This window comes from Petromyzon marinus, chromosome 40 (assembly GCF_048934315.1).
Source record: "Petromyzon marinus isolate PM22_M1 ecotype Great Lakes invasive population chromosome 40, UKy_Petmar_22M1.pri1.0, whole genome shotgun sequence".
Taxonomy (NCBI): Eukaryota; Metazoa; Chordata; class Hyperoartia; order Petromyzontiformes; family Petromyzontidae; genus Petromyzon; species Petromyzon marinus.
Genome location: NC_133706.1, coordinates 10366419 through 10390646, shown reverse-complemented (window position 1 = coordinate 10390646; position 24228 = coordinate 10366419). Strand labels below are relative to the sequence as shown.

The 24228-nt window shown below is 54.7% G+C and overlaps 1 long non-coding RNA gene across 1 annotated transcript; it reads right to left on the bottom strand.

Annotated features, from left to right (window-relative positions):
- Positions 1 to 8737: 8737 nt before the first annotated feature.
- On the bottom strand, positions 8738 to 19005 carry LOC142930529 (uncharacterized). The gene is made up of 3 exons (XR_012946478.1): positions 18580 to 19005; positions 15976 to 16201; positions 8738 to 11435 (listed from the first exon to the last, which is right to left on the bottom strand). It is a non-coding gene; the product is annotated as an uncharacterized LOC142930529 (long non-coding RNA).
- Between the last annotated feature and the right edge of the window lie 5223 nt (positions 19006 to 24228).

Here is a 24228-nt window from a genome sequence, read left to right as displayed (position 1 = left end):
GAAATGTATAGCAGCCAAATACCCGAAACGCATGTTGATGAATGCGGAGGGAAAAACCGAAGGACCCGGAGAAAAATCCACGTGACCACGGGGAGCGATCCAAATATACAGAAATCGAACCCACGACCTCCTGTATATCGGACGAGGTAGTTAATATCTCGCCACCGCGGCTCCCTAAATCCATACTGGAGTGTGAGAGGCGCCGCTCGCCAGCGAGGACCGCAACTCGTTCGCTGAGCTGCGTGAGCACGGAGATTATGGAGGCAATTTGCCACGGTTACCGTTACGGATAAATATTAACCACCACCATCATCGTCGCGATCATCGTCATCATCGCCAACCGTGATCTACCCGCTGCTCAGTGCGGGCCGCGCAACGCCGTCACCGCCACTCATGGTCGCTTGACACAGCTCGGACCCCGCGGTGACGTTCTCACCGGTCGCGTTGTCCCCTTTGGCTGCCGCTCCGTCGTGAGTCTCGGCCACCGGGCGTCGTCCCGCCGAGCGACGCGCCCCGCCCAAGCACTCGTGGTTTTATTTTCAACCCTTTTTTTATTTTTGTTCACGCTCACCAAATGGAGTTTAAGATGACTTTCTGAACTCATTCAGGAATTTCACTTTACGTTTACATTTTTTAAAGTTGCACGCGCACAACTTCCCCCCCCCCCCCCACACACACACATCCTACGCTGTCTGAAAGAGTGGGGGATTTATTGAGGGCGACTGTTGGCATACTCAGCAAACATACGCTGACCTATAGACGTAATTTCCTGCCATAGCAATACCCTTAAGTTCATCCGACATAACTTTTTCTCACGTATGCCGTGCTTTGGATTGTCCCTTGTATCTTGCTGCGTTGGCGCGCCAGGTGGGTTCCGTTGCGACGTGCGCTGCACGACGTTGCTTTGCTGCACCTCGCTGCTTCACGACAGGGGCGGAGTGGTGGCGCAGTGGTTAGCGCAAAAGCACCCGAGCTCGGCGACCGCCGTTCGATTCCCAGACATGGCTCGTGCGGTTTTTTGTTTTTTTTGGCACGCGATATCTGGACCCAGTCCCTGCACAGTGACGTACGGTGAAACAGCGCTCAGGAACGACGCGGCATGTGGAGAGGAGGCCTTCGTCCCGGTGGTAGGTTAACAGAGAGACGAAACGAGAACAAAAGGATCGATATTTCTTCTTTTTCTTTGCGCTCCTCTGCTCGCTTGTTTGGTGTTATTGCCGGATCGTGTATCTGTCGTCGGCACGGTGTCCACGTCCGTGAGAGCGTTGCGTGCCGGATATTGCAGGGAGGGGACAACACCGATCTCTCCCCCCCCCCCACACCCCCCCCACCAAGGCATCGATATGGAGCGGTCGCGCGACACACAGCCGATAGCCGGGCCGGGCGGCCGGCCCTTTTTCCCCCGAGCGCGCGCCGTAGAAAGGCAGAACACTTGTACATTATCAGATGTTTTTGAAGAACGAGTGTTTTGCGCCGGGCTCGGCAAATAGGAAATGCGCCGCTCATTCAGTCATTCCTTTATCCCGATAAAGATCTCTCTATCGGGTGAAAAGTGAGATTTCATTCATCCCGCTGTTGTCACTGATCCCCAAGAGCTCAGAAGCTCGGGCTCTTTTCACTGCCTTTTAAAGAGCCTCATTGTGCGTATTCATGGAGGGATTTGTGTCAGAACAGATGAAATCGCCAACCGCAAACAGAAATCAGCCCCTTTTAGGGAAGGCATTTTTTTTATCCCCCTCCCCCACTGTGGGAGGTGGTGGTAGTGGGGGGGGGGGGATGGCGGGGGTGGGGGGGAGGTTAATTTCCCACCCGTCCACGTATATATATACCTGGGTGCCTTCTTCTGCCACGTCTGACCTTTTCATCCCTAGGGTCGAGCCCTCTGTGACCCGGCGGTCTGACTTTCCGTGTTGTCCCCTTGACAAATAGCGAGGCCCTGCCCGACCGCTTATCTCAGCCGCGGCCAACTGCCAACAATACATCAAACGCTCCCAGAGTGTCACACTTTCTTTCTGCCTTTGTCTTATTTATTTATTTTCACATTCCCTTTTGTTTTCCCTCTCTCTCCTCTCTCTCCCTCTCTCTCGCTCGTTCGCTCGCTCAGGCCTTTTCTATCTCTTCGGGACGAGGCGACGCGCTGGCGTCTGCCGCGCGACCTCGTCGCGTTTTGCCGCACGACGGGCAGACGGCAGAACCAAGGCGTCTGTCCGCGGTTTGCGACCGCAGGGCACTGCGAGTGGGGGCATCCGTTACCTTCACCTTCAGAGTGGGGTCATCAACCACCCTCGAAATAATAACGTCTCTCGTTGAAGGACTTCCTTTTAAAAGCACGCGCGCTGTAACGGGACTGAAAGCTACGCGCTCACGCTTCCTTACAGACACCAACGGCAAAGCATCCCGTGTCCGCCCTCCCCATCGCTACAGGCGCTGCTGCTGAAGGTTTACGCAACACCCAGGGATCTTTGACCAGATATGTTGTGTTCGGCAGACTGGAGCAGGTTTCACGTGACCCGGTAGCCACATGCAACGGCGGCGAGAGCTGCACTGGATGTGGTGTGCCGGTTGATTCCCGGGACTGGAATGTTGGGGGATCGCTGCCACCCTCGCCGCCACCACCACCACCACCCCTCCCGGCTGAAACAGCGTTACGGTTTTTCAATGCCTCGTGACTCCCCCCCCGACCGCCCCCCCCCCCTCGACAATCTGAGACGACGGTGGCAAGTGTCGGTGGCTCCCGAAGATCCGTCGCTCCCTGGGGCCGGATCGCCATCGCGTCCATCAGGCCCGCGCCCGTTTGCTCGTTTAAGCCGACGATTTCGACGAACGAACGAACGGAGAACTTTTCAAGTGCCGCGTCCGATTCGCGTCGTGTCTCTTTCTCTCGCTGTAGGGGAGGCTGTGCAGGTGAACGGGGCGAGGAAAAAACCGAACACGGCGGGGTATTGTCCGTCCGTCTGTCCGTTCGCGTCGTTCGTAATTGCTCCGCTTTTCGACGGGGGGAAAGCTGTCGACAACGCGGATGGCTCGAGTGTCGAACCGAGCAGGCGACCGTGAGCCTCGCGCAACGCTCACTGGCAACCTGTCGCGAACGGAAAGACAGTGTTTAAAACACAAACACAACGAGAGTAAGACGAGGCTGCCGTAGCTTGTCCGTCATTGTTTTCGGGTTGAAGCCGCCTGCTAGTTTATGGCCAGAATTTTGACCAAATCGCCCCACCCCCCCCCCCCCCGCCCAAAAATAAATCTACGGATCCTAACGAGCGTAACAAGGTACCAGGTAAAGGTGCGGCCCTGCAACTGCTTTCTTACGCCACTGCTGGCGAAAGGGCTTCTACTCGAGCCAGCTCTTGAGAGCCCCTCTGGAGAGAATTTTGGCCTACTCTTCCAAGCTGACCAATGGGAAGTACACACACTCCCCACCACACGTGACCTGGGTGTAGAGAGGCGGTGAAGGGATTGGGGGGAGGGGGGGGATCGGGGCTTGTAGGGGGCTTGTGGGGCGAGGTGGACGCTTCTCGTCTCTTTGGATTTTCGCGTTTCTGCACGAACGGCGAGCAGCGTGGCGAGCGCGAATCGGCGGAGCACCACAACAAAAGGGCGCACCGCCGGGGTGTGGCCCGGCATCATAAATATTCCATTCTGACATGGACGCATCGCTGGGAAAGGTGCCCTTTTTAATATTTACGATGTACATTAATATAAATGAGTTTTAGCCTGTGTGATGTTAAAATTTTAGTGGCATTTACACAGTCCTATTGTCCTAATACCATGGCCCGGGTGAGTGGGGTCCAGGCTTTACCGGCACTGTAGCTATTTTCGGGAATCCAATCGCGCGAGCACCTTGCGTTACCTGTACCCGCTGCGGCTTCGCGCGAGGCCGCTACGCACACACGCCGTCGCCTCGCGTGGCGCGATCACCCGCTCGCGCCTCTTGGTAGGTGCCCCGCGGAATCGCCTGGGCCGGGGCGGGTGGGGGTCGGCGACCCGTGGGGTGTCACCGCGCGCCCGGCACACCGCGTCCGGGATTAGCTCTCGCGGTGGCTGCTCAGTGGTCGCGTGCCACCTCCTGCAGTCTGCCTGGAAAATATTGAGCCCGAAATGAAGGCCTGGGTTCGTACATATGCGTATGGGTCCTATGTAACTCTGTGGGTCTGATATAAGCAAATGAGTCCTATGTAAGTATATGGGTGCTCATGGCCTTTGGATCCGAAATATATGGGTTCTGTGCAAGTCTATGGGTTGGGGTGAGGGTGACGTGAAAAATATTTTCGCACCCGGCACACAACATCAAGTATACATCTCGCTATGGCTGTAGGTAGTCGTCACTTACCACCTCCAGTGGACCAGCAAGCCAGAGGTCATTCAGTGAAAAATGTATCTCTGGGGAGGCAACGTTGGTGAATGGTTTCATTGGTGAATGGTCGAGTGGAACCAAAGTGCCAAACGCAGCTTCTACATCCCCGCTGGAGATGTAGGTGAACGACGGTTTGGGCAAGCCTTCATCCAGCAGTGGATTAACCATGGCCGGCGATTATTTGGCCGGGTGGCTCGGCGGTAGACCGAGCGGCTCTCGATCAGAAGATTGCGAGTTCAAATCCTCAGCGGTGATTGAGTGGTCGGCTGCCAAAATAACATTAAGAGCAATTTTTTTCGAATTCAGTAAAAAAAAACATCAATATTTCAAGAGCCGCAATGCACGCGAATACGAGACGGTGGTCCTTAATAAATAAGCGTCACGAAGCAGTCTTTAAAGAGCTGCACGCTGCTCCGAAACCTCAGGTTGCCCACTCCTGCCCATGGTGAACTGGGCTCCCATAGTAAGCTGAACTCTCATGGTAAACTGGACTCCCATGGTAAACTGAACTCCCATGGTAAACTGGACTCCCATGGTAAACTGAACTCCCATGGTAAACTGAAATCCCATGGCAAACTGAACTCCCATGGTAAACTGAACTCCCATGGTTAACTGGACTCCCATGGTAAACTGAAATCCCATGGTAAACTGAAATCCCATGGTAAACTGAACTCCCATGGTAAACTGAAATCCCATGGTAAACTGGACTCCCATGGTAACTGGACTCCAATGGTAAACTGACATCCCACGGTAAACTGAACTTCCATGGTAAACTGGACTCCCATGGTAAACTGGACTCCCATGGTAAACTGAACTCCCATGGTAAACTGAAATCCCATGGTAAACTGAACTCCCATGGTTAACTGGACTCCCACGGTAAACTGGACTCCCATGGTAAACTGAAATCCCATGGTAAACTGAACTCCCATGGTAAACTGGACTCCCATGGTAAACTGGTCTGCAACCAAAATAACAATTAGAGCACTTTTTTTTATTTGGTAAAAAAACCCTCAATATTTCAAGAGCCGCAATGCACTTGGTGAATACGAGACGGTGTGGGTCCTTCATAAATAACGGTCACGAAGCAGTCCCTTAAAGAGCCGCACGTGGCTCCGGATCCACAGGTTGCCGAGCCCTGACTTAGCCCATCATCGTTACGGGGATCGATAAAATAGGTTCCGCTCGTAGGGGAAGCCCACCACGGGTTGTCCTACGAAGAGCCTCGCCCCCGCCGTAGCGACGAGGAAATTCCCCGCTCAGGCTCAGGGGTGCAAGCGGAGACCGCAGAGCCGCCGTGCGGCGGAGGCACGCAGCCTCCAGAGGCCACGCGGTGTGGGGCCGGAGCACGCCGAGGTGCTCCGGCCACACAGGAGGAGCGCCCACTCACTTGCATCATTAACTCCAACGGCTGTGGGGGTGGCGAGGGCAGGTGGGGGGGGGTGGGAATGTCGCTAGCCTGTGACCACGGCGGTGGTGGGGGGGGGGGGGGACGAGAGAAGCGCGGGGGTCTTTGGGTCAAAGCGTCGCACAAGGAACGTGCGGGGCGATGAGGGACCGGCGCTGGTGGGGCCTGCCGAGGCGACCTCGCAAGCTGTCCGAGGGCCGATCTCAAGCGGCGGGCGGCGGAGGCGGCCGCGTTCAGTTGGCCCCGTTATTAAAGGGATGCATTATACGCGGGGGCCACCTCCGAAAGCAGGGGAGGTCACCGCAGCTGACCGGACCCACAATGGGGGAAAAAAAAAAGAAAAAAGGAGGGGAGCATCTGCAGGAGTGGGTGGGCAAAGGCGCCGTACCCCCGAGCGGGACAAGGCGCGCGCTTTGTGCTCCCGGTGGAGGAAGGCCCGCGAGCGCGTGAGTGGCGGGGGAGGAAATCGTCGTCGCAAGCCGGGTTACGCGAACATAACGAGAGGGCCGCTCACTCAAAAAGGCCGACTTGTCCTTCGCTTGCCCACCCTCTCCACAATTTTGTGTCAGACCGGTCGTTGTTTCAAGCGAGGGGGATTTTCTTTTTTTTATATATGAACCCTGTATTTTTCGACAGCGACTTGAACAGAACGCCCCTCTATCTCTGCGGGCGCAGAGTTCAGGTGCATTTACGGCGGGGTCAGATGGTTGCGCCCCGTTTGCAACCGAACAGAAATGCTCTGGAAGTTTAATACGAAGATATGCTCTCGGCCGCCGACTCAAAAGGGTGGTTTTGTCGCGAGGTTTGGGAGGTGTGCGTGCTGGCCTCGCTGCCGTGTACGACGGCCACTTAGCCATCATCGCACTTGGTCAATCCACTGCTGCATGAAGGCCTCCCTGAGCCGTCGCCGTCTGATTTCATTGCTCCATCTCCTCAAGTGGTCAATACATTCGGACGCGTTCCATTCCTGGGATGCCACCGAAAGCGGGCGGTTAATTAAAAATAATAACTCGTTTATTTGTTACTGTCACCGAGAGGGTTGGGTGATTAAAGCTGCGTTATCTGATTGTTAAATACTCAATTACTCAGCTGATTGTTGGTTCCATTGCTCAACCAATCGGATAACAAATGAACGTTTCGAAAAATAGCTGTGTCGCTGTACGGGAGGTTATGGTCGGTACGAGATGATGTCATCTGAATCATGAAGCCGCCTCACGTTAGCCGTGGTCCTTTTGGGGGTTTCCCACCTTCGGGAGGCAGGATGTGGGGGAAGTCACATGTTTTAAGTGCTCTGAGTAATCAACCACTCAAAAGTAGCGGAGTCCAATTTTAAGTCGATCAGTCACCTTAATAAGCTACCCATCGAACCAGCTCTAATCTTTGATGTTTCAGCCAACCGGCCTTCTTCAGGAATATTTATTCCGCTGCTGTACGGCGCGACCACGGGCACTGTGTCGCCGTTACAAACGGTTGCGGGGCGTTTGCGATGACACGGCGCGGCCGCGGGCGGCGGTGGCTTACATCGCGGATGACGCGTTTGGGGCGATCCGTAACAGCGAGGCATGCGCGCGTTCAATGGCTTGAACTTTCCGTAAACTCTGGACAATGACGCGTCGTCGGTCGGCATCGCCGTTTCCCCCCAATGACCTCCCGCGATCGGTTTTCAGCTAAATAAAAAATAAACTCCTTGCTTAAGGGGGGGCACAAAATCCCACTAATCTCAAGGTGTCCAAAGCCAAGAGGGCCTCTCAACCATTCACCCCGATTAATCACAGGGCGCTCTGCACTCTCAGAGAGGGACACTCCGGCTAACGTTTCTCCCCGTGACAGCGCGACCTAATATGCCGAGCCGGAGGCCTTGGGTGAACAAAGCGTGGCGCCTGGGGGCCCCCGTCGTACCCTTGTTGTGTGCGACGTGGGGGCCGGTGTCACGGACGCAACTTCTAATTTACAGAGTTGCAAAGCTGAGCACAACACAAATGGGCTGGGTTCTCACTTTTTCTTTTCTCTCATTCCCTCCCTCCCCACCGCCACCGCTCTCCTCCTTTCTCTTTGCCCGTCCCCTTTCTCTAAGCCGTGACCACCAGCTGACCCTTTGGTGGACTGGTCAGACAGAGAGCGGAGGTTCAGGCAGGGGTCACGGGGACCTGGGCCCGCAGAGTTTTTTGGTGCAAATCTCAGCACGTGAGACACTTGTGGCAGCCGCTCAATTATGCGGCGATTACTTGCCTAGGAATGTCGCTGCCGCCACCGCCGCTGCTACTGCTGCCTCCGTGTTTTCAGACGCCTGCCGTAAAGTCAGCTCTCACTTTGTGCCCGTGACCCTAACGTCACCGCTGTAATTGTTGTTTTCGTGCACCATTGTGCACCACGCACGTTAATAGGTGTTTCCGCTTAGCACCTCCAATTCATCGTCGTCGTCGTCATTATTATGGCCACTCTCATTGTCATGTACTGATGCCCGAATAATTGTTGCCACTGTCATAATTTGGCACGGTCATCATCATTTGTCTTGATCCATTCATTTGTTTTTGGTTAAACTTAGAGTCGTTTTGTCAAACCACTGCTGGATGGGGGCCTCCTTGTGTCATATCGGCGATTAGGGTTGCTTCACCACACTTCACTACGCTGGTTACTGCTGAACCGTTTAAAATATCGCTCGCCCGCTGGATGTACAATGTTTTGAACTTCTTTCGCACCGTATGCTGTCAACCGTGCTAATCGGAGGTCCGGGGGAAAGACTAAACTAAATACAAAAATAACTTCGAAATAAATTAGCAAAACCTGGAATCTGTACCATTTTAAAATAAATAATTACCATTATCTCAGCTGACAAGCCTTCAATTAAACGTACACAAAATCGTTTAGTGATTACTGCTGCGTTGGCGGTGGTGCACAAACAACAACAACAACCTTAACACATTCATTCACAACACTGCCCTAACAGGACCAATACACACACTTTGTAACATGCGAGGTTTCACAATCATAATTTTTATTTATCCTGGAGAAATCCGATGAGCTATGAAGCTCTTTTCCCACCGATGCCCAGTAGATGCGACAGAGAGACCCATTTCTCCCCAATGCCTTCGCGGATTGTAGTGGGGATCACATGGCCATACTTCGCCACGCTCGCCGGAGCCGGCATTCCGGTCAAACTTGGGTTGTTAGCAGGAGCCTTCGTCGGCCACAGAAGCCTACGGCGCCGTTTGCGTTCGTCTCTTTTGCGCAGTGGCGGTCTTAATTCCCCGATATGTTTCCCTCCCCACGGCCGGCGTTGCTTTTCGACGGCCGCTTGTCAGCCTATACTTTAGCCTTCTCGAGCAAATGAGGTGACACGCCGCTTTGGTGAGCCCTCCCGCGCGCCCACACACACACACACAAAAAAAAACCACACTATAATTTGTCGAGGAATTTCTATCCGACCGGATTACCTGGGACACAGGCCCCCCTCACAAATAACGGCAACAAGATAATGACAGGGTGTTGACACTTGACTGTCACGGGTAAACGCGAGCGTGCGGCCCACCGTTCCGTTGTGAGTGGTTTTATATATAATTTTTAAATAGAGAGAGCCCACAAGCGCCTGTGCCTGGCCGCCTCGGTCCCCGTACTTGCATCGAGAGCAGAAGGGGGAGGCGGCAGCGGGGGGGGGGAGGGTGAATTTTAATAAACGGTGAAGACCGACACTGCATGTGTGGATGAGGCCTTCGTCCCAGCGGGAGTATTAACAGGGAGACGGAGGAAGAAAAAAAAACACCTCGTGATTTTTACTTTGTAACTCCGCCGCTCGCTTGTCCGGTGCCGTTGCCGGATTGTGTATCTCCCGCCGGCGCGGCGTCACCCAGGAGGGCTGCGTGCCGGATATTTCAGGGAGGGGACGACACCGATCTCCCCCCCTCCCCCCCCCACTCCCTACCCGGGGCGTCGATACGGACCGGTCGCGCGCGAAGGATCGCTCACACGGGGCGGTGGGCTGCACTTCAACGCCATGCGCAAATCGTGGGGGTGGGGGGGGGGGGGAATGGGACCTTTGGGGCAGCTGTGAACTGAATCAGAAATTGCCCCGGGGGGGGGGGGGCAGCTAATGAGGGTGCAATGATACACTGCGCGGCCCCCCCACCCAACCTCCCTTTTGCCCGTGAATCGGGATCGGTCGTTTATTCGATTCGGAGAACTGGCCGGCGTATCCTCACGCGATCTTTGTTTATTTTGTTGCATGTGTATAATAATGTCCCCCTGTATTTTTGAAATCGAGAAGTTGCGTCGAGCGGTGAGGGTTGCGCGCGGTTGGAGTGTAGGGGTGGCGTGCGTTTTGGACATCTCGCCCAAGCAACTCGTGGCGCGAGCCGAAAACGCACCGGAGATAGAATCGATGCGCCGCGGGACCCCCGGGGGGCTGTCGGCAAATGAGCCACGGAGAGAGCGCGATGGAGGCTGGGGGTGCCGAGCTGCACGGGTCACTACAATGCGGTGCATGGAATCCTTGGGGCTGCAGAAGGGGGTGACCCTAGAGAGAGTTGGAGAGATGGGAGGAGGGGAGGAGATAGAGAGAGAGGGGAGAGAGAGGGAAGAGAGAGGGCTAAGGGATGGGGGGGGGGGAGGGACTTGTGAGCTCGACTTCACGTCACGTGCCCTTGCCTTCAGCGATGCGGGGTGGGGGGGGAGAAACTCAGGCGGAGAAGAAAATTCCACTTGGTCTGAACAGTTAGAGAGAGACGGCCACGCAGATTTTCCCGGTTGTGCTGCTGTGCAGTTCTCTGATGTCCGGACGTTCTGCTCACACTCCACGCGTTTCTTCGTTCGGTAGCTTGGCTTCTTATTCTCCAAATAGGCTCCCGGCGGCAGGCGGAACGAAACGTCGGACCATCGTGCCGAAACAACCAGCGGAGGCACCTTTCGGAAGCACATTCCGCCCCAGTTCGAAGGCGTGAACCCCTGAGCCTCCTGTCCCACGGTCTGACTGATCTGTCCGCCTGTGTAACGGGGAGGCGCTGCACCGCGGCTTGACATCAGTGGCTCGTGAAATCATCCATTCCCTTCACAAACCCCGCACCGACCAGCCTGATGAAAGTTCGCTCGAACAACTCCCATGACCGACACGGCGTTGGAAGAAGCCTCACCCAGCAGTGGATTTTAACGAAGGGCTGTTAACAAAAAAAATATATATTAAGCGCATTCGTAAAATACACTGTGGCTTTAAATTTGAGAAAATATGTCATCGGCCACGTTTCGGGCATTGTGTTTAGCTTGTCCTCTTGATCCTTATTCTTACAAGGCGCCTTAAGACTTCAGTGGAAGGTGCCTTACAAATACGTGCAAATTTTAATATTTTAAGGCCACGGCGTTGATATTGACGAACGTGTTGAGTTTTGTGTGTGTGTGTCGTGTTAACTGTGCTTTGTGCGCCACTGCCAACGCAGCTGCAGCAGCATCGCCACATCACAACCTGTCAGTAAAAAAAAATAAGGCTTGTTTTACAAACGATGAAAATTGCGTTTGACTTTTGGTTGTTGGTGTTGTTGTTGTTGTGTGAGTGACGTTTCTCCTGGGTGTGATCCGTCTGCGTTTTCTGAGCGCGAAGCCTCCGTCGCGCTGCGCCGGGCTTTTCTCGCTTTCGTCTGAAGCCAGGTCTACCCCGCAAGAGAGACTTGACGTCCCAGTGGGATGCTGCACCTGGCGAAAATAATGCTGATTATTTCCGGACGAGCGAGCGAGCGAAACGGAACAGCGAGGCGCGTTTGCGAACCCGGCGAGGAGTGAATTTGCACGTTACGTAACTCCGTGCCGTTGCGTGCCTTCTCGAGTTCGTAATGTATTCAAGGGGAATGTCCTCGGGCCACCGAGCTTTCTTGTTCCGCGCCGTTTGCCTATTTTGCACTGAATTCGCGTGATAACGCCGCGACGACATATGTGTCGCATGCAAAAAAACAACGGGGGTTTGAGATTAGCGGTGTTAAATGATTGCGTATGGATTTTTTTTTGGTGTCTTCAAATTAACGTCAGTGGACTCACCCTCTCTTTTTTCTGTTGTTGTCTGCTCGCTGGCGATGCATCCCTTTAATGATTTTCGTCTCGTGTTTACTCGGCGACATGTGTGGGGCAAATGAGCCTTTGAAATATTTAGAAACCTCTTATTATCTGGCAATCTGTCAATCAATGTCGCGAGAATATATCACCTTCCGAGGCGTCGCTGGACGGACGAGGGTTGCGTTGCAGTCTCCCGCGGTGCCATAGGCAGTACCGGATTATCCTCGTAGCAAAAGTAGCCACATATGCTACGGGTTTAACACGTAGGCTTTCGCGACCAATATCCATAACTGAGTGTTTTGGGTTAGACCGCGTAAATATATGTCGTTAAAACCCGCACCCGATGAAGCTAGACTGGCGAAACGTCGCACTCAGTTTGTGAATGTTGTGGCTTGGCTCTCCAACACACCGGTGTGCTGTACTAGTGACGAATTGGCACGTTCTGTTTACATGACAACCCTTACTAGTTGGCTGTGTCGGGTGGTGGCGGGTTTTAACGACACATTTGTATATTTACTCGATCTAACTAAAAAAACTCGGATTTATGCTACGGGCCCGCACCTTCAAGGGCCCCGCGCTAAATGCTTTCAATCAATTCCGGTTCACTGATTATGCACTTGCTCTATTACTATAGTACTATACTGTCTTCAACGTTTATGAACGACTGGGTGTTTAAGGTTCGCCTTTTGTCGTATTATCTGGCTGTATAGCAAAAAAATACAATTACTTCAGTATACAAGTCATATTTTTATTTTATGAGACCTCCTTTGCCAGTAACAAGATATAGGAATAGGTTTTACCCTTTTAACTGGCGTCTTCTGGTCCAACACCAATGGAGACTAGGCTCTAAGAAAAGCCGTCTCGGGTGTGGACCAATCAAATTCAAGGACAGTGCATATTATTATCAGAGTTATCTTTTTTGTTTGCATTTTGACTTCTTGTGTTGTGGTTATTGCAAACATGATGCCTTGAATAAAGGTGTCAGTTTTTGTGCCAGTTAAAAGGGTAAAACCTATTCCCATATTTTTATATTTGTTTTTTTTAAGGCCCCTTTATAACATATGCCACAGGCCCGGCACTAGCTTGATCCGGCACTGGGCCATGGGGCAGCTTCTCCCCCCCCCCCCCCTCGTTGATCGCACGAGGGTCGAGCAGTGAGCGAGTGGCCCAGCGGTTAGCGTACCGCCAAATGCGTGGCCCGTTTCGTTCACGTTACTGCTTTCATTTCGAAAATGGATTATAGTTATGTGCTGTTCGTGCACACGACGAGGTCTCAGAAGATAGCTCGTGTGGTTTTTGCCGTTCCTCCTCCATCGAAGGAGTGCAGACTGCAGTGGGTTTACTCCATGGTCCACAGTTTATGTTGCGTGGCCACAATCGCACTGCTGTTGCTCGTGTCTTTAACTGCACAAGTTATGAAGGAGATGTACTCATCGGCCTTGGCGGCGATGGTCTGATGCGGTTGCCGGTTACACCAGCGTGCCGAACGAAAAAACGAATTGCCGCGCAGATAGATTTAACGATCCGTCGCTGCACTGTGGCAACCACAAGTGGCAACTCTGGTGCTCAATTCTCTGGAGCACGTGGGAATTCTGCGGCGGCCTGCCCCTGTCCAAGCAACCTTTTGGCCAGGCTGTAAACCTGCTTAGCCGCCGAGATATGAACGAGCTAAGCAGCCTATCGTGTTGTTTGGGCCCATGTGGTGGTCACGTGCAACACACGAGGACAATTGTAAACCATAAACACAGCCGCATTGTACAGTAAGTAAAAAAAAGAACCCCCCCCCCCCTAGTGTATCGTTAAGATCTATCTCTCTCCTCTCTCTGGCAAAAGTGATAATTAAAACAAAAACTACAGATTTGCGTGTGTATGGGGGTTAGGGTGGAGAGGGCGGTGGGAGGGAGGGGAGCGTTTGGGTTTTTTTGAGTAGGGGGGGGGGGGCAAAGAACTCCGTTGGCATTGTCATGCAAAAGGGACTTCGGCCGGGTCGTATCTCTTTTTAACGCTCTCAGTCTCTTACGGTCTGGGACAGCGATCCGGGGCAGTATTTCTTGCAGTCGGGCTAATGTATGCAGTTTCCTGATGGGAGACAATGGAATGTTTGTGGGAACCATGTCAGTATTCCCAAACGTGCCGCCTCTCTAACCCTCACCCCACCCACACTCCGGGGTCCTCCAGAGAGGCCAGCTGTGCAATTTAAAGCCTTCATGGGTATGCTCACGAGCAGACACATATGTTCGCACATGAACGCACCGCTCGTGCACGCGCGCGCATGCACACACGCACGCACAAAGGCAAAGGTTTCCCTACCCACCCCCCAGCAGCCATGTAGCCTACGCAGGCTGTCGGGGCAAGTGCTGTTCGCGACGAGCCACCTATCAAGGTGGGAACATGGCTCGCCCACCTTTGTCTCAGCAGTGCCGACGTTTCAACCGCACCCAAGGTAATTAATTTAAGGCTGAGTCGACATAGGGGTGGCCCAGGACCGGTTCAGATATATAGTCGTCATTGGTTTTGGTCGTAAGCGGGAGTCGAACTCGGCTCACCCGGGTTCCAAGCGTAGTGCGGCGCTAACCACTGCGCCACCGCTCCCAAATGTGTGTGTGTCAGGCTCACACACACGGCACGCATGCACACAGACACGAATACACACACACACGCTCGCATTTGCACCTGCCTGTACGTTCTTGCATGAATACGCCTGTGCCAATTCACACGCGTTGACTCGCAAGCTTTTTTTTGCAAACCGCAGGCTATATTGTATGATAATGATGATGGTGATGATGGTGACACAGAAACCCCACGCACACGCGTGGACTCTTGGACGCATAAACGACTGCAATGTCAAAGCCCCCCCCCCCGTATAGCCTTCAAATACTTTTTTGGGGCAAGTGCTGTTCGCGAGTAGCATCCTATGCATGCCGGCACGGTGCACGAGGGGGTGGGTGGCCAGAACCACGCCCGGCCGCCTTTATCTCCCTCGCGACACACACACAACCACGGCTGCACACGGAAGGGCACCAGCAAAAGAACGTCCGACTGCAACTGCCCCGCACACACACACACAGACAGAGCGGGTGTGAGTAAAGCCATCCTAACTCGGCTATCCCCTGATGGTGGAGCCAAAACTATTGTCTTTTGTGGAGCCACTTTGTTCCCGGCAGCCTCACAGCTCCAATCCTCGCCCCCGCTTCCCTCCACCCCCGCTTCCCTCGCCCCTCACGTGACTTGTTGTGTTTGTCTATCGCCAGGAGAGCCACCTCTCGAAGCGTCACACAAATGCTCTGGCGAGTGGAGCTTGCGGGCCCTCCGCTGTCAATCGCCGCTTGGCACGTGAGTGCAACTGATTCGTGAGCGGTGATCGAACATCAAAAACGCAGTGCGCTAACCACTGCGCCACAGCTCCCCGTACACACACACACAACAATAACAACCAACTTGCGCACGTGAGCGCGCACACGTACGCATGTACAGACAGACAAATGTCTTTCCCGTATAGCCTGAACAGACTGTTAGAGCAAGTGCTGTAAGTGAGCACCTATGAAGGCCGTCACGGTACACGAGGGGGTGGGTGGCCAGCACCACGCCGTACTACCGTCTTTGTCTCCCTAGTGGCGATGTTTTTACACACCACACCAGTGATCCCATTTGAGGCTGAGTCGACCTCGGAACGGTTCAGATAATTCGTCGCCGGCGTTGGCCGTGAGCGGGAATCGAACTCGGTTCGCCGGGTTCGCGGCGCGGCGCGCTAACCACTACACTACCGCTGCACCCCCCCCCCCCCACACTGCACCCCCCCACCCCACATACACACACTGCACCCCCAGCGGGAGTATCTCCCATTCACATCCCTCGCCTCCAAACGCTTTCACACAAACACAGAGGTGTGGCCGTTTGCACGCATGCATGAACACAGTCACTAGCAGGGGTGGGGGTAGGGGTGGTGATGGTGGGGGGGCATCAAACGCACACACAAACAAAGACAAAGATCCCCCCCCCCGTATAGCCTCAACAGACTGTTGGGGCAAGTGCCGTTAGCGAGCACCTACGAAGGCCGGGCCTTCATGAAGAAGAACGCGCGCGCGCGCGCACTCGCACACACCGCGGAGCGAGGAACAACAACAACCGCCATTCGCCATTAAGTGGCGGTGACGTCACCACGAGGCTTGTGCCAGGCCATGTGCACCTTGAGGCCACGTGAAGTGTCGAACGCCCGCTGGCAGGAGGTCACGGGGCAGACCCAGGTGGTGCCACGGGTCGACTGACTGAGATGACTGAGATGACTGGCTGATGCACCACCACCAGCACCCCCGCCACCTCGCTGGCACCGCTCCTGCTTGCACCCCACCTTCACGCGGGCAGTGCAGCCCTGGGCGGCTCGGCATGGGGAGAAGAGAAGTCTTTTCGAAAATCTGTTGAGCATCCAGAGTAGAGGGGGGTAGGTGGGAGGGAAGGAGGAAGGGTGGGAGGGCAAAGGGGTGGCTGATAGACCCGGCCAAGCCTCATTGTTGGATGGATGGCCTAATCTTGGCTGGCAGCGAACAAGGGCGTTAAACTCGGCCCTGATTAAGACAACCGCCGGGCATCGGCGGCGCATCGCCCCTCGAGCTCGCTCACTGCGGCGATGCTTCAACGCGCAGTCGTAAAGGAGCAGCCCTGCAATGGATGGCTCGCTCCACTGCCGGTGGAAGGCGCCTCCGCTGGAGGGGCCACTAAAAGAGCCCGTCTGGAGGGTGTTTTGGCCTACTCTTGCGACCGCTGCAGCCACTATGTTTTTAATGTTACCAGCCAAGGCCCACTGAGCTATGTTGCTCTTTTTCAGAAGGTGACCTGGCGATCACAAATGATGGCTCAACGAAGTGGCTCACCGTGTGGAAATGTATAGCAGCCAAATACTCTGAACGCGTGGTGTTGATTCCAAATGTGGAGAGTAAATCCGAAGGGCCAGGAGAAAAATCCACGCGACCACAGGGAGAGAGAGAGAGACACCGCAAACTCCAACTATACAGCAGGCGTCAGGGTCGGGATAGAACCCACGACCTCCTGCATACCAGGCGAGGTCGTTAACATCTCGCCACCGCGGCCCCCCTTACACGCTGGCCAGACGTCTTGATAGCGGTGGGGGTACCCACGGTTTACCCCCTCCACACGCGACATTCCCCGATCGACTAACTGTGCTGTACCCATTTACACTGCTGGGTGGACAGAGAGGGGCGGATTTAAGAAACTTGCTCCATTGTTTCAACTGCATGGCCGTGAGATCGCTTAAAACAAAGCGACCTCTGGATTGGAAATATAATCCAGCTCCCTCCCCCCCCCCTATCGTTGCAATGTATACCCGCGTTAAATTGTTGCGTAAGCGTTCGTTAAGGAAATGTTTTTTTTTTACGAAAAACGTCGAATCACAACATCGAGGAGCTCCGTCCAAAACGCATCGACGCGTTTCGTCCGACGCCGCCTCGTGCTCTCTTAAGTGAGGGGAGGCGCTCCACGGGCTCGAGTGTTTGTTCAGGAGGGTTTGGAAGTGCCCAAAGGCCCCCGTGGCCTCACGTGGCCACGCCGAGCGCCGAGTTGCAAGGCTCCCATTCTGCCGTCTCTGTGTTGCGAGCGTCGTTGTTGTCATGATTGTTTTTTTTGTCAACTGTTGTTGTAGTATTTAGATTGGATTTTGTCCACCCTTGCGAATATTTCGATGCGAAAGGCGCTTTAGAATATAAAGACTTCTAACCGAACGATGACGGCGATTTGACTCTTACTGCGACGCTGAAACTCTACGCTTGCTGACAATCAATGTCGTCAGCTCGATCTGCGGAAATTTACAGCCGCCCTATTTAGCGAATTGAGTAGAATATTTCGTTTTTTTCTAAGCGCACAGCAGGTGTTTGGTCACGTTGCTTTGTTTGCACTTCCTTGAGGAAAGCATTTAGTTATTTTTTGTTTGTTCCCAAGTTGTGTGCCAATTCTTCTGCCAGCGTCACGGGTTTGGACGTGGCAATCGCCAGCATCTCTCGCAGAGCAGTGCAACCCTCTGTGTTCGAGCAGGGCCCACGGCAGCGGATACTGCAGAGTTACCTCTGAGATACATTGAAGTCACCTCTGACTTCACTCAGTGGAGGGCAACACTTTTCCACCCACTCGGCATATGAGAGCGATGTTCGCTGCATGCCACAGTGAAATGTAGATATTTTTTTCATTCTCATAACAAGTAATGTAGCCAAATAAAGTTTGAGAACTTAATTTGAAAGGTTATGGGTTTTTTTTTTTCTGAGCCATCATTGGTAACTGGCTTGAGGCCACCAACTCACTGTACTTGAGAACCCAGGTTTAATCACAGGCAGATGAACGTGGATTGGGAACGGAGGATCCCAGCAGTGCCAGCGCAGCGTCTCTGACCTCTGACCCACCCGGACTACTCTCCTCATTCTTGACCTGCCGTTCGTTTCATCATCTAGTTCAATAAGCGCATTATTTTATTTATTATGACTGCTACGGACGAGAAACAACTTGCGAGTGCTCAACCAAACGTGTCAAGACAGTGCCACTTCTTCGATTTACAACCAGGACTTCATTTTTACTGCGGAATATCTTCCGGCTCACTTTCCAGACTGGAATTCTCGGTAGGTGACGAGCAAGTTAAATATATGAGCGGGTATTTTTTTACATATTATTTTTGTTTGAACACACAAAAAAGCCATTGAACGTTGAAAACGAATATTTCCGGCAAAGATAGGTGGAGCTGGAAGTCTCTTGTTTTGACAACATCCGCAAAGTCTCTCGCGCCGGGCCTTACCCTTCGCTGCGGGAGCATTGCCCATGAAGCTTGTTATGGCTTGGGGAAAGGGGAGCGCAGCTCTCCGCCCAGCCCCGGTCGCGTCGCTCTACTCGCGTAATCGGCGAGGCAACTGGCGAAGCAACTCGCCCTCCAGGGGGCACGAGAGGTGACGCTTGCAGTCGCAGACGATGTCAGAGGCCACCGCGGCCAACCTCCCCCCACCCCACACCTGTCAAGGTGAACTCCCAAGCCCGGAGGCTCCCTGCATCTCCCTCCGCTGTTCCCATGGCTCACCGCTGCTCCCCGCGTCTCCCCATGTCCCCTTATGGTTCCCCACGTACCCTGTACTCCCGCCGCCAGCATATCCTGGTGGTTCCCCACGACTCCTCGCGTCTCCCTGCGTCGCCCTGCGTCTCCCCGTGGTTCCCTATGGTTCCCCACGACTCCCCGCATCTCCCCCCGACACCCCCTGTATCCCTGCGGCTCCCCGCGTTGCCTCGGCGCGTCCGCCCCACGGCTGGGAAATCTCCACTCGAGCTTTGTTTGTTGTAGTTTCACCCGGACCGGAAAAGCCGCTCGTCATCCCGACGTGTTGCCTGCTTCGCGCAAGTATGTGTCTGTGCAAGCGCCGTACGTTCCTCAGGAGTGGCAGTGTCACAACAATAACGTTCTGAGCAAGCCGCGACCTGCTGATGATGAGAACACACCGAGGGTTTGAAACTCCTGCTTGAACGAATGCTGCTGGGAAAATAATAATAAATAAAAATTGTTGACTTCCGAAAGCGCGTGTAAGGCTCGTGGGTGAAATGTTATACTTTTTTTTTACTTTGTTGCAGTTTATTCTTCACCGGATTCTGCTCAAGATCCCCCACCGCGTCGATCTCGTGTTATTTTGGGGAACGGTTATTGATTCGCGCCGAACATCGGGAGTCAATGAAATGTCGCGTAAAAGTCGACGCGAGTTGGTCCGGCCGTGACCCCTGGAGGTGACATCACTTCGCGGAACAAACAATAGTCGTTTCCATCGTTGCGGAACGAGGGCCCGTATCTCGCGCAGAGAGACACGGTTCCTCGCCAATAAACATTCTTGCAGTTCACAAGCACTGGTTCCAGCAATGCTGATGAGACACTGAATGTTGAAACCGGTTTCGAGATTCGCCCGTGTTGAGCCAATGCCGCCGAAGCTATGCACTCACAGGGCACTCGTGCGGCTTACGGGATGTGTAAATGATATCCGTACTCTCTGTGTGGATGGACAGATATGCGAGGGAGGCGCATTGTTTGCGTATTACACGCTGCCACCTTGCTGAGCAGCGAGGGGCGTGTGGCAGTGCTGGCTTGTGGCACGCACGCTCGTCTCCTACGCCACGTCCGCCCGCTGCTGGACAACGGCACAGCCGCTGCGCGATCATCCAGCGGTGGACTGACAAAGGCCAGCGATTGTAACCGAGGGCACCGAGGACCGCCGCTCATCATTGCGCGCCCACGCTAGCCAAAAAACGATGGTCGGGGCGTGTCGAACGGGGGTGGGGGCGGGGTTTGGGGTGGTTCCCGCACCGAACGCGTTCCATTAAAAAAAATTTCAGTCGGATCGCCGGTGGCACTGCATCGCCGTGTCTCCGCCACTCGCCGACGCCGGCTGTAGGGGGCACGGCGCGTCAACTCGGCCGCGCCAAGGCTGCTCCGCTCGCCCGTGCTGCGACACGCAACACGGGCTCGCTCACTCGCTCGCTTTGTGCACACTGCCGGCCAGATAAGGCCGTGTTTTCTCAGCAATTATTTATCTCGCCCCCCCCCCACCGCCGCCGCCCCCCCCCCCCCCGGGCACAGTGCTCGGTGCCTGCGTCCCGGCTAACACCCCACCCCCACCCCCTCCTCCTCCTCCCCACGCCGGCGACCCGTTCTGTTTGGTCACGCGTGGCTTTCGAGTGTTGCTCCTGCTCACGGTAATGGAGCCCCTCGCCCGCCCGCCTCCCGATCGGACAAACGGCGGCGGTCGTTAGCAACACAAACAAACAAAGTCGTGGAACAAACACTGAAAAGCGTGCCAAAGGAGAAGCACCGGGGAGATGGACACACGCGCTTTACATTTTTTTTAATTTTAATTGCCCGAGTGCAAGCGCCGCTGTTGGGGATACCGACATGTGAGAGTGCGGCGTTCGGGGTCGGGGAGTCGCGGTTGAGAAAAGAGCTTCCCGGCTCAATGGGCATCGCCCGAAACGAGCGGACTTGAAACTGGCCGATAACCACGTGGCCCGCCCACGTGAATTGGTAACCGCGGCGCGAAAAGCAAAGCGCGCGGGTAAAAGAGCGGCGTGCGCTCTGGAATCGCGCCGCGAGCGACGTGCCGAAGAGGAACGCGCACGAGCGCACCGTGGGGAGACGTCGCGCCGCCGACTGTTGGCAAGAGTGAGCCCGAGGCAGGGACGCGTCGCGATCGACGCGTCGACGGCCGGCGGTCGAGGCTGTCGATGACAGATTGAGACGGGCGGATTGTTGCGTCGCGAGACAATGCGGAGACGATGGCTTTTGAGAGGCCCTCATCCAGCGGTGGATATCTCAATCGCCGCTGGTGTCGGCACGCGTTGGCGCAGCACTCTGAGCGAGGCGTCACACGGATCAGTCGGTGCGGTGTTCTACCCCCTCCGGGCTGGAGAGAGACTCGTTCTTTGTTGGACTGTATTACGATCTCTCTCTCTCTCGCTGGGGGATTGCCGTGTTTTATTTATCTTCCAGACATGCGTTAGGCTCGTAAACTTCGTTACAGCCACAGGTAGATTGGATTTGGTGTGCCGGGTGCGGTGGCGAGATGTTACCTACCTCGCCTGGTATACAGGAGGTCGTCGGTTCGATCCTGACACTGACGCTTATATATTTGGAGTTTGCATGTGCTCCCCATGGTCACGTGGATTTTTCTCCGGTTCCTCCGGTTTTTCCCTTCACGTTTAGAATCAATATTCGTTCAGAGTATTAGAGCTATCATTTGTGGGCAGGTCGCTTCTGAAAAAGAGCTATACAGCTCAGTGGGCCTTACCTGGTTAAATAAAAAGTTTATAGTTTTTTTTTAGTAGTTTCTTTTCCGGCTCGCTGACCCCGAGACAGACCCCGGCTGAAATGAAACCCCCGTTTACAACGTGCGCGAGGGTTGCTCTGTCTCCCAACTCCCAACGCGTGTTTCAGGTCGTGCCGCGTGCCATGTCCGACGGTTCGCCCCGCGCGCCCGGAGCTCGTTCCCAGCGTCGGGTTCTTCGGCGCGTGGCCGCACCGTCGGAGAGCCACGCGAGTGCCACGCAGCCGGCGGGCAGCAACGTGAATGTGCGAAGACACGGAGGTGGCGGAGAAGGGAAAGCTCCAACCGCACTCCACTTGTTGTTTCTCATTAGGCTTTGGGCGCCGTTCGGGACCTGTTCTGCCGAACGAAAAGAGCGGCGAGCGTGCCGCCAACTTCGCAGTTTCCCCGCTGATATCGGCTCGACGGGGGTTGGGTGGGGAAGGCTCCAAACACCCCCCCCCCGCCCCCCTTCTTCTCTTCTTCTACCGACTCCACCGCCTAAGCCCCCCCCCCCCCACCCTCCCCACCCCAAACCTCAGCTGCCTCTCTCTCCTTCCAGGGAGCATGGGACGAAGGGTCAAGGGTCATCAGCCATGAAGAAAGAGGGCGCGAGTAAGGAGGCCAGCGTGGGTGGAGGGGGAGCGGTCCGTCGGATTCCTGCGGCGATGCGTCAGCTCCAGACCAGATCCCCACCAGCCAGCCCGGCCACCTTTCCCCCTCCTCTCTCCTCCTCCTCCTCTCGGCTCGCCGCTGCTTTCTGCCTCTCTTCATTAATTCCACATTTTCAGGACTAACATTGTGAGTCATTGTGCATGCCAGCCCTAGCAGAACGTGACCTCTCTCTCTCGTATGTGTCATACGGAATTTTTTTTTTCTCTCCCTCTCTCTGTACGACCACGGCTTAATTTATTTGCGGTATAATTTCCCCCCAGGTCGCTTTTTGGTCGTTTTTTGGAGGAGGCGGCACGTGGCTAGAGAGGGGTACATGGTGGACGTGGCGTGCCGGGAGCGGAAATTTGGTTACGTTTCTCCGACTCGGACAGATCCAGCTGGAACTGAGCCCAGAAAATGTGGATATGTGTTGCAGATACATATATAAAACAGTGGACTTTTAGTTTCGAGTTCAATTTGCGTGATTGTTTTTTTAACGATCTGTATAAATAATAAAAATTAAGAAGCATAATTCACAGTTCTTTGTTTATAGACTGCCGCACGAAGGCCTCCCCATGCTGTGTTAGACATGAGGCTTGTTTGACCATACTTCACCACGTGGTTAGTGTGAGCTGGTGAAGGAAGTGGGGGGAGGGGGGGGTGATATCACTTAAAAACGTGTGCACAAACTCCCATGGCCTGACTGAATTAGTTCCATTGTATGTATGTTGAACTTTTTCACCGTTCATAGCCAACCGTGCTGATCGGAGGTGCGATTCGAAGTCGTGACCAGGCACAGGGGATATTTCATCCAGCAGTAGATTGACAGACGCCTGAACAAAACCACGGTCTGACTGGACCAGGCCACACCGGAGGGATATTGCCGCCAAAACCGGCCCCAACACTTGGCACACGTCCCCCTCTTGAAGAAGTGTCATTGTCTGAAGCTTCAGGCTCACTGTACTATTTTGCCGCTGTAAAGGAAGCGTTAACAATCGCCGTGCCGGGCAATCTTGTCACGCGCGCTCCACCACCACCGCCACGCGAGGCCGGCAGCCTCGCGACGCGTTGACGCGTGTCGCCGTTGCTCCTCTCGCTGTCTGACGTCGTTCGCCTGGAACGTTCGCCTGGAACGTTCGCCTGGAACGTTCGCCTGGAACGTTCGCCTGGAACGTTCGCCTGGAACGTTCGCCTGGAACGTTCGCCTGGAACGTTCGCCTGGAACGTTCGCCTGGAACGTTCGCCTGGAACGTTCGCCTGGAACGTTCGCCTGGAACGTTCGCCTGGAACGTTCGCCTGGAACGTTCGCCTGGAACGTTCGCCTGGAACGTTCGCCTGGAACGTTCGCCTGGAACGTTCGCCTGGAACGTTCGCCTGGAACGTTCGCCTGGAACGTTCGCCTGGAACGTTCGCCTGGAACGTTCGCCTGGAACGTTCGCCTGGAACGTTCGCCTGGAACGTTCGCCTGGAACGTTCGCCTGGAACGTTCGCCTGGAACGTTCGCCTGGAACGTTCGCCTGGAACGTTCGCCTGGAACGTTCGCCTGGAACGTTCGCCTGGAACGTTCGCCTGGAACGTTCGCCTGGAACGTTCGCCTGGAACGTTCGCCTGGAACGTTCGCCTGGAACGTTCGCCTGGAACGTTCGCCTGGAACGTTCGCCTGGAACGTTCGCCTGGAACGTTCGCCTGGAACGTTCGCCTGGAACGTTCGCCTGGAACGTTCGCCTGGAACGTTCGCCTGGAACGTTCGCCTGGAACGTTCGCCTGGAACGTTCGCCTGGAACGTTCGCCTGGAACGTTCGCCTCGAACGTTCGCCTCGAACGTTCGCCTCGAACGTTCGCCTGGAACGTTCGCCTCGAATTGGGATCGGCCAGCTGAAGAACAAAAATGGCCATTTCTTTCGAATTCGGTAAGAAAAAAATAAGTCAAATTTTTCAAGAGCCGCCCATTGCACGTGGATAGG